We start from the raw sequence: 11034 nt of genomic DNA, 5'->3' as shown, positions 1-11034 counted from the left end.
AGTGTGGTCTCCTTCGTGTTGGGGGGGGGGGGGGGGGGTGAAGGGCTTCATTTTTTATTTTTTAGGTCTCTTTTTTTAGTTAGTTTTTTTTTTAACCTAACGAGCCCCCTACAGGGGAAGGAACAGGTCATCTTTATGGAGACATCAGGGGCATTTATTCTTCTCCGGCCATTGCTGCCAGAGAAATGACAGGCTGAAACCCGGATGGGACTAAATAATCGGCGCTTCCTGGTTCAGTAGCAGAAGATCAGACCCTGGAAGTATGCTGATCTCCCTCTGAACAAGCCATACACACCCACCTTGTTGGTCTCTCTATAGCAATGTACAAGTGATTGGGAGGCTCCATCCATAGCCACCCAAAATCACATGCATGTGAAAGCTGGGTGCAGACTGAAAACAATACCAAGATTGTGGCTACTGGAGTGTATGTATGTATGTAACACACAAAAAAAACATTTTAAAAAACGCATATAAAAACACATCTAAAAACACATCTAAAATTGCACCTAGCGTGAATGTAGTCATGGACTTGCTATCCTAAAACTACCGCTATTCTTATTAACCTTTAGTTTCTAGGAGGCGTCTATTGTGAAGAGCAAAAAGGGGGAGCTGTTCCAGGTAAAGGGGGGAAAAACATGGTGTCATTATTCAAAAACACTGGCTCATGGGAAGAAACACCTTTACTAAGTAAATATGAATGTCATGTGCTAAAATAATAATCCTGCACTAATAAAATCAGCTTTGTTGCTTAGGCTTTATGGTACAAAATTCACACGATTAAAAGAAGCACATATAAATACACTAATGTGACCGTAGTAATATGAAGTAGAGCCTGCATGAAAGTGTGCATGGAATTACTGAAACCAAAAGCAGGCAGGTAACTACTATGTTCAGAATGAGGCCAGGAATGAAACTGCATGAGCTCTTAAAAGTTAAAGAAACAACTAAATTGGATTTAAAAAGTGCTGGTAGGTGGTCCAAATGTATGTTGCAATGCAGTGTGGGAAAAACGTGAATGGCATAGCCTTGTTTTAAAGAGAATGGTGCAAGAATCTACAATCAACTCTTCTTTAGGAATAAAAACATCAGATCCAAGAAGATTTTCTGCAGCACAAAATCTGCTCTTCCCTTTCCTACTACAGTGCTTCTAGGTTTCCTGGCAACCCAATCTATTCTGAGGAATACATCTTTGTATTGTATGCGTTGGCTGTTAATCAACCGATTTCATGCTCATTACCGCAACCAACAGTCTAGGACTGTGACAGTACTTTCTATATCACAGTGCTTTCCAATAGTGCAGCCAACAGTAATGCTTTAGTAAGCAGGGAGATAAGCAGTGTACTAGCAGAAGTGTAGGCAAAATGCTGGGCATATGAACAATACTAAAGAAGTGTCCTTGCAGGCAGTATGCACAGAAGTGAAGTGTGGAGGATATGATGGGACACTATTTGCTGGAGTGGAATGCAGGTGATGCAACAAGCAATATATGCAGGAAGGGAGTGTGGAGGGTATACCATTGGGCAGTATGAGTAGAAGGGTGCAGAGGGTATGACAAGGTCAGTGCGGCCTGGAAAGAATTGAGGGGATAGTATTGGCAGGGGGGGGGGGAGGTGGTGTAGATGCTGTTATGAAGCATTATGTGGGGGTGTGCAATATGATTGGGGGGGTTGCGATACGTGCAGGAAAGAAGTGTAGGGGTCATGAGTGGGCAGAAGAGTGATGGGCTAGCTCACACCAGAACGGCATGCATCTGCGCAGCTGAAATGTGATGCGTTTTGCCGCAATTGTACAGCGATTTAGTTTTTTGGGGGGGTTGCTTAAAATGGGATTTCAGGTGCGTTCGTGCGTTTTTGATGCATTCCCATGCAGCTAAAATAGGGCAAGCGGTATTTTATCTGACCGCATCGGAACGGACTGCACTGGTGTAAATAGAACACCAGAAATCCCATAGGAAAGCATTGTGATGTATCTTTGCTGCAGCAGCCAAACTTAACGGACTGCATCACAACTGCATCTAGTGTGAACTAGCCCTTAAGTTCATTTTTGGCAAGTTCCTCATCCAACAGGAGGCCAGCTTGTTTCTGTAGATTTATACCAGTCAAAATGTTATATCCAAGCTAATCTCTTAAATGGTAACGCCAGCATCCAAGGGTTATGGGATACACGGTTCTTGCAAGTTCTGTTATAATTTCCACTGCATGGCAACCTCCACGCATCATCAGCCAAAAGGGTCAATTCACACCCAGTCAATTATTTCAGCCATAGTTTGACTCTGGTGAACTGAAGTCATCAACTGGCATCCTAATTTAGTGAAGCCACCAGAAACATCTTCTGGCCCGAGTTATTCCATGCTAGGAACTCACTACCACTTTCTCAGTAATTATTCTCATAAATACAGATTACGGTATATAAAACCCACCGGGGAGCCGAATACTGATGGGAGATGAGCAGACCAAGCCGGAATTTCATTTTCACTTTCAGAGTCCTCAATAGATAAAAGTATCCAGTGGGAAATAAAAATCAGAATTTCCCCCAAACATGTTTCTTCCAGAGAAAAATTACCCTTTAGGCACCAAAGGATTAAGTCCAGGCTTGGACTAGTGTTGCTTGGACTAAAATTGGTCTTTCATTCGGTAATGAAACCAATCAGTTTGTAAGAACCACTAAAATATCAGTCTCTGAAAACAATGACACATCATTCTTACAATGCCAAAGAAAAATTGGGAATGGGCTCAGGAAGCCTTCTTCCAATCATGGTACCCCAGGGTTATCTGCTGTGTTCAACTTTTACTCAGACATCGTACGCATCTGGGACTTGCACACATGGGCAATTTCACAGCACATTCCTAGCGAATGCCAAGCAGTCAATACACCATATTCACAGTTTGAACACTTGTAAAACAAGTAATCACAATAAAATTTGTTTTATTTTCTCATTAGTTTCTTGGCAAACATTACACAGCCTGAGTTACAAATTGCAGTCATATTTAGGGATTGCTAAAATGATAGTCCCCCATTTCACAGCTTTATCCAGGTGATTTACCAAAGTCTCTCAAACACACAGACAAAATTTCCATGAGCACATACGAACCTGCAGCGGATCAGGCTGAGAAAGAAAAAAAAAAACAAAACAAAAAAAAAAAAAAAAAACCACACAAGCAGGACTTGCAACAGAAGGCACAATAAGGCTCTTGGAAAGATCCATCTTGCCACACATCTCTGTTGCACTGTGGGTTATGAGTGGGGGGTTGGGGAGTTGGGCTGCCACATCTCTGACAATGAGCAAAATTGGCCATTTTCATATTGCACATTCCCTGTGATCTGCCATACCCCAATTCCAACTTTTACCTAAATGCTGACTAGAAAAAAAAAAATTTGTAAGCATTTTGGACTCCTCACACCATTACAAACTAGATCAGTCATTTCATTTTGGTATGACAAATTCTGCTGCGGGATGTGCGTTGGGGTGCATTCATTTCAATGGCACCCCAAAAGCAGCACCCGCCCGCAGTGCGGTCACCGGCCCTGCAATGTGCAGTGCTACAATGGCGTGCATTCCAGTGCAGTGAGATTGCGAAAAAATGTGCATGCAGTTTTATTCTGAAGTAAACTTTGTTTGTAAAACTCCATCTGTGTTTTTTATTTTAAATTATAGATGTTTAATTTTATTTTTGCATCCGATTAGTTGCCTGATTTTTTTTCTTTATCAATTATCAAGATTATTATTTGCAGGCCTAGCGAAAACCAACACAAATATTAAGATAACAAACAATGCAGATCATGAACCCAAAGAAGGACCTAGTTTTACGAGGGATCTAACCACCACCGCACGTCCAGATGTCTCTGAACCCCCCTTAGCCCCCTCAGAGACCTCCTCTTGTTTAAAAGGAGAACTATGAGGTGAAAATCACTCATCCTCATAGTTCGAGCCGACGTGTGACAATGAGACTGTCACAGGTCGGCTGAATAGATCGGGAAGTGAGCGAACACATATCATCGCTCACTCACTTCTCAATCATCTCCCTGCAGAGAGCAGTGACCGTCAGTCACGGCTCCCTGCAGTGATTCCCCCCATCCCTGCTCCGATCCTCCAGCACTGAATTGAGGTACAGACGAGGGAAGGGGTGGGTACATCTGGCTCTGCCTCTATATAGGCAGATCCAGCTGTCATTAACGCAGCTGGGTGGATCTTGACAGTAATGTTGGGATCCGTCCCGACTGCGGCCGTCTCAGTACACCGTGAGCTGTAGCTCGCGATATACTGAGCTCTGGGTCACGGGAGGTCGCTAGCATATGTCCTCCTGTGACCCTTAAGAGAACTATGGGGAAAAACACTTACCCCATAGTTCTCTTTTTAAGTAAACGGAATCTGCTTTATCTGTTTATAGAAAATATTACAGGAAATGTTGAGCTGGTCATCAACAGCCATGCTGTCCAACAACCATCTGCCCCTTAGATGACATACATTAAATACACCTACAGCATGTCATGGGAACTATGCTACCATATTTGTGCTTAACCAGTTTTACAGCATAGTAGAAACATGCAGTTTGTCCAGCTTTTGACTTCCAGGAAGGAAAGCCGTCTCTGCTGACTGTATGACAACAAGCCTTAATTCTACAACGATCACTGTAATCCATTAATGATATAGTAGAAATACATTTGTTTACTACTGACTGTTGAACTATCACAACTTTCATTTTAAATACACATTAATAAGGAATAGTAAACAGAGTATGTAATCTGTACAACCAACCAGGTGGATAAATCATACTTTAAAATGGTCTATTCGACCCAACCCAAACATGGAGCTATTGAAAGAAGGGTAGAGTACTGTGCAACCCACTGAAATATGGGAACCTCTGTCATGGCCCTGAAATCAGAAACAATGCTGATATTGTGATATCCCACAAGATACACCTTACTTACCAAGGCTTTATTCCCACCTAGGCGACAGCGTTTCAGTGCAGATTACGCACGTATATTAAGTTGTGCGTTTTGTGAGCATATTTTGACTTATTGATGTAAATGGGAAACGTGCAAAAAAGGCGCAACATAATTGTGTCGCACGCTTTCAAGCATTACCGAGTCTTGGTGACAAATCGCACTGATATGGCCAAAAAAACATTTTCCAGTGACAGGTGTTTAACGGACGAATCGGCGCATATGTGTTAACAGGGGACATAGGAATATATGGTATTTTTTTGTGCTGTGCGTTTCAGTGCGCACAAATATGCGCAACAAAAACACCATGGTGTGAATAGGACCTAAGAGACATAGAAACAGAGCAACCAACCAAGGCACCTGGTCACATCATATGCAGGGAACACAGTTACTGTAGAGTGGAGTAAAAAATAAAACTAGTTGGCATGTCTCTCTCCCCCCTCCCCCTAGTGCACAGGGGGGACCGCGACCTTAAAAACTACACTACACTGTTTTATTTCAGTTGAATGTATCATTTGCAATCTAGCTTTGAGCCCAGACCTCCTCGGCCGCCTGGGCCCCTCACACAAGTACCAGCCATACCCCGATGGCGGTCCTGGCCGGGGACTCGGATCGCGACCCCCCTGTTCCCTTGCGGGACCCCATATGGGGTCGCGACCCACACTTTAGGAAGCACTGGTCTATACCACTGACAATAGACAGAAATAGTGTGTGGTCTCACATGCCTAACCAAACTTTCTATGATTTCAATCTAAAATTCAACAAAGAAAACGGACATGCCAAACATGACATCTGACATGACCTAAGAAGTCAATTTTCACATGTGGTGCTCTACCAAACTTCTTCACATTGAAAACATTCTGTGATTTGCATACTCATACATTAGCTAAAAATTAAACTAGATTTGCTCATGGTTTCTAGGAAAGCTGTAGCACAGATACCCCATGCCAACAAACAGTCATCAAAGCCTGACCTAAGCAGAAAAGTCCTGTAAACAGTATACTAGCAATCGAGTCAAGGAACAAAGAAGCCGTTATCCCAAAGAGATCCTGTCCAAACCATAGAATCAGGTTTTCCAAAAAACACCTGAGCCACCGAATGTGTGAGGTCCTAGCAGCATCAACTCAGTACAGCCCCATAGATTTCCATGGGACCATCTCCAGCTTTACAGAAATTTATGGGGCAGGAGTGGCCAGCAGAGTGGAGACTTGTGGCACAGGACATAGACAGTGGAGCTGCGACTATTGGATTAAGGCAAGTGCATTCGTGGAGGGCGACAGTGGGAAAAGGATAAGTGCACTCATCCTCTAAGTTAACTAGCCATAGTTTTCTTTCAGACTCTGTAACACAAAGCTGCATAGGAGGTGAGCCATCTCAACACAGCTCGGTCCCTACACTCTCCAGATAACTGCTCAAAAACAGCAAACACCCTAACTAAATGTTGTATTACACTAACAAATTCATGCAATCCTTGCACCAAATAAGAATTACAAGCAATTCCTTTTTTTTAAGCATTTGACATGCCACTCACGTGGAGAAATGATCATGCCTAATTTAACAGGAAGTAGATTGTTTAGGAAGTCCTGCCCTAACGCATTCCATTAGCATTTCCCAATCATCAAATTACAGGTAAGATAAAACACAGGGAGGGAATAATACAGTGTCACCATGGAAGATTTGTGAAATGTATTTACTGGCAAATCTATCCAATATTTCCAGTTCACCCTCCCCGATGGCAATCTTGAGGAGCATGTAAAGCCAAATGTTTTTTGTAGCTTTGGATAAAGATAGAACCCTGGTCAGGTATTTATTGCCATGTCCCCACTGGGAAGAGTTTGCCCAGATGACCGCTGTCACCATTACAGAGATTTTCCACAGGCAAAACCTCTTCTGGTGACAACTGTCTAAGAGGGGAATATGAAGACATCTTAAAACTTCATGCTAGGTCACTAGGACAAGAAGTGAAGGGAATTCTCCCCAACTAGACAAAAAAACTAAACCCAACTGTGTACTATTCCCTACTGTACCCAAAACTATACATGTTTGGCCTTTGTCCATGCATGGTTAAAAAAACAAAAAAAGACAAAACAGATTTGAATTCACGCTCTCCTACTCAGTAGCATATACTCCCCTTTCCTTTCCAGAGAAGGCCTCGTGCATACAGGTTCCAGCTTGTACAAGAACAGTCTGCACAGCAAGCATTTAGAAAACATTCACAAAAAAGCCTTCAGGGCAGTCTGTGGATGTTAAAGGAGAACTATGAGGCGAGTGCTTTAAAAAGGAGAACTATGAGGCGAGTGCTTTTCACTCACCTCATAGTTCTAGCTGAGCTGTGACAATGAGACTGTCACAGGTCGGCTCAGTAGATGGGGAAGTGAGCGAACACATACCGGCGTTCGCTCACCTCTTGATCCTGTCTGGGGGGGGGGGGGGGGGGGGGGGATACCCCCACACTGCAAGGGTTAACATCTAGAGGAGCTGTGTAAAGGACTTTTACTTACCTGATCCTCACTCCCCTGGCAGTAGGTGCACCTCTCAGCTCCGGTTTGTAGACTGTCCCCATGGCATCCTCATGTATAATGCAGTCTCCCTGCATTTAACAGGATGTCAGCAGCCTCCTACCACCAAAACGGAGCGGGGGAAAAGGATGCAGGCGTCGGTTTTGGAGCCTGCAGGAGTGTGGATCAGGCAAGTAAAAGTCCTTTACAGAACTACCCTGGCCAAAACTGAGCAGTTAACCCTTATAGTGCAGGAGCAGCCCACTGCAAGGGTAGTTTTTTGTTTTTTTTAACCTGTAGATAGGCTTTAAGCAAAAAACATAACCAGAGTGTTGGCTGACACTTCAAACAAGCTGGTACCATGCTTTTCAAGTAGGCTTTCATCGAGTTTCAAGTAGTGTTGAAGTTTTTTGAAAGCCAGCTTGTTTAAAGCGAACACCAACCCACTCATTTCTGAATTAAGGTCAACTTAAACTAGAGCTGAAGGTTGCTTTACAAGCATCAAGAAAGCTTTGTGAAGCCGACTAAAAGTTGGGTGCTGAAGCCTGTGTTAAAGTGACATTAAACCCTCAGATTTTGTAACATAAAACAATACTGTAATGTGCGCCTTACTGTAATCCATGGTTGTTTCCCCTCTCTTTGCTGCTCTTACTTTTAATTCTGTATCTGTTCTCATGCTGGGAAGAACTTCTGTTTTGCAGCAGACTGCCTTGTCTCAGGAATGGATACCCGGTGTCGGTGTATTAGTTTCTATAGGTTTGTAACCTGAGCCAGCACTACAGGAAGAGGCCCTGAGCTGAAAAGGGAAGTTCTACCCAAGCATGAGAAGAGATGAGGATTTAAAAAGGAAGAGCAGCAAAGAGAAGGGAAACTACCATGGATTACAGTAAGGCACACATTACAGTATTGGTTTATGTTAAAAAATCTGAGGGTTTAACGTCACTTTAAAGTCTATGTAGAGTCCAACAAACTGATCTTATAAGCTCCATTTTGCTCTGGTAAATCTACAACTGAAATAGTGGTTATATCTCAAATATATGGGGGGAAAAAAAATCAAATCTCTAAATCATTTTAATATTCAGAGCTGTGCACACTTTTTTCTGTAAGGGCCAAGATAAGCTCTTACTGTTCTTATGTTGGAACTACGGAGCAATTAGCTTATGCTGTGGTGTATAGGATAGGGGTGGCCTTTAGTAGTTTTGTAAATAATAATAATAATAATAATAAAAAAAAAAAAAAACACTGACACCACTTAATCCACAAAAAAAGCATTGTGTTGTCAGCCTACAACAGGACCTAGGAGTTGAGCTAATTTCTGGCAGATCAAAACAAGTATTTTTCTGTACTGGCAGGGTCTTTAAATAAATAAATGTGCACTCTAAAGAATTGCAACCGCGATCAGTAGATTGGGAGTGCAAGGCTCTGGCTCCTGCAGACTTTTACGCCCTTCGAATTCGGTACCGAGGAATGGACATTTAGTAACAGAGACAGGAGTGTCAATGGGCTACAAGTGTGGTCCATTTAGAACTAGAAGTCCCTCTGCCATGGTGGCAAACAGGACCTTTAGTTTTTCCATTCACAGATCCTGTTAAAATTTTAAAAAACCGCAGCCCATGGAAAGAGAAACTCTGCAATTCAGGTAAGTCAGGGCAGGATAGGGGTGGCGATATTCCATTTCCTGTTACACTATGTATATGCTGGTAACATGAAACATGGTTTTGAAGGTTTTCAAGCCCTAAAACAACATGCCAAGAGAAAAATAGAGGGGACTGCCATTGCAGACCTTCTAAAAATGCTTGTTGTCTGACTGTTCCAAGGAGCCGACATCAAAACCTTCTGATTCACTAACTTGTATCACCTTGGCCACTGTTCAGTGTTTTGGCGCAAGCAAAAAAATGCCTGTCGCTGGAAAAAGTACGGGAGCTAATTTTAGGCAGATTATGGAGCCATTTGATCCCGTAGACTTCAATGGGAAACTTTGTGCGAAAAAACACTCAGGTGTGAACAGGGACCATAGAAATGAATGAGATTCCTTGTCTTGAGCATTTTGTCCAGGTCCAATGCCCAGGTGTCAATGGAATCTTAGAGTAAAGTCACAGGTTCTTAATGGCATACTCTGCCCAGGTCCATGACCAACAGTACTGTAGGCCATAAAGTTACAATGGCAAGTTTAACTAGCAAGTTCAGATAAAGCAAAAGATACACTATATAGTTTAAGAAGTACATATTTTATATAAAAAGAACAGGGAGCAATAAAAGCTGCTTTGTGTGCCCCTCTATCTGCTAGCAGTAAACACCCGGTAACGGGTGTGTGCATTTAGCGGGTCTTTTCTGCCCGTGCGTGCCCGCTAGGGGGCGCGCGCGAGCAGAAAAAAATTGCCGTCTGGAGACGGCAACCCGCAGATGCTGCAGTGCCGTCCGTCCGTTTTTTTACTACGGGCGGACGGCAAGAGGTTAAAGTAACCAAACAGCATACTTAAAACCCAACTGTTCTTAAAACGTTGTACTCAAAGGCTTGCGACAGTAGATAAATAATGCTTACATTGAGCCAGCCTGCACTGATGAACAGTACAGTTTCTATACAACTCCACAATCCTCAAGAAGCAGACAGCCCTGCATACACTTTGCTATTTAATGCCCATATCCTAGCCTTGAAAAGACTCTACACAGCTAATGGTGGGAAGTAGAATGCATATCTAGAAGATTGGGTTATACAAGTAGGACAAGTAGGATATAGTTAGAGCCTGGGCACACCAAATAAACATATGTGAAGCCTTCACTGTTCTCAGGCCCGGCAAGAGACATGCTGCACTCTAAACTGTACAGTTCAGACTGAACACAAGCTGAATGCAAACAAACAAAGCAGAGATTACACTGTTCCCTATCAATTCTCAAAGCATTTTAATGGAAAAGGCAGATTAAGGAGTTACATTTGCAGAATTGGTTTGGTGTCCCTAGCTAAGCTAATGCATTTAGAGAACACAGTTATGCTTTAACATTTACAACTAACGATCCAGTCTAGCACTGAAAATCAAGCCTCTGTTGGTAACCTAAAAGACTGGTACATCTTTGTTCTTACTCCTTTGGGAGTTACAGGGTTGGGGGCATAAATGCTACCTCAAATTCAGCAATGCTTTCAGACGAGTGGTGACATGACCATAAAGAATAGGCTGCAAGCATCTTCCTACAATGGGGTACTAAAGGAGTGGATCATGTTCACTCTACAGCAAAGTGAATGAGAGGAAGGTGATGAAACTTTACTTTGCAAAGAATACCCCTTCATGTGCACGGAAAATGGGGAAAATTCAGGATTTCTCTTGCACAAGTGTGACTGAAGTCAGCACAGCTTCACCCCAGTCACTAGGCTAAGTGACAATTCCCATAGTCACAGTGCTTAGTAACCAGCTATACTCCTTTAGTAAATCAATCCGGTTGTCTCCTTTGTGCAATGCCCACACAGGTTTCTTCCATTTCACCATTAAAGCTAGCCATACACTTTTAGATTTTCCCTCATTGGCCCACAGGCTGAACAAGAGAAAAATCATTCAATTACCCCACCCACACTTAACAGCATGGAGAAATCTCCACTATG

General features: G+C 42.8%; 1 protein-coding gene across 2 annotated transcripts in view; it reads right to left on the bottom strand.

The window, feature by feature from the left end:
* LOC108791252 (transducin-like enhancer protein 1) overlaps positions 1-11034 on the bottom strand; it is a 50022-nt gene that overhangs the window by 29724 nt on the left and 9264 nt on the right. The gene's annotated exons all lie outside the window — the stretch shown is intronic.

This window comes from Nanorana parkeri, unplaced genomic scaffold, assembly GCF_000935625.1.
Source record: "Nanorana parkeri isolate BGI_ZX_2015 unplaced genomic scaffold, ASM93562v1 scaffold537, whole genome shotgun sequence".
In the NCBI taxonomy this organism is placed as follows: Eukaryota; Metazoa; Chordata; class Amphibia; order Anura; family Dicroglossidae; genus Nanorana; species Nanorana parkeri.
This window is presented reverse-complemented; position numbering and strand designations above follow the sequence as displayed.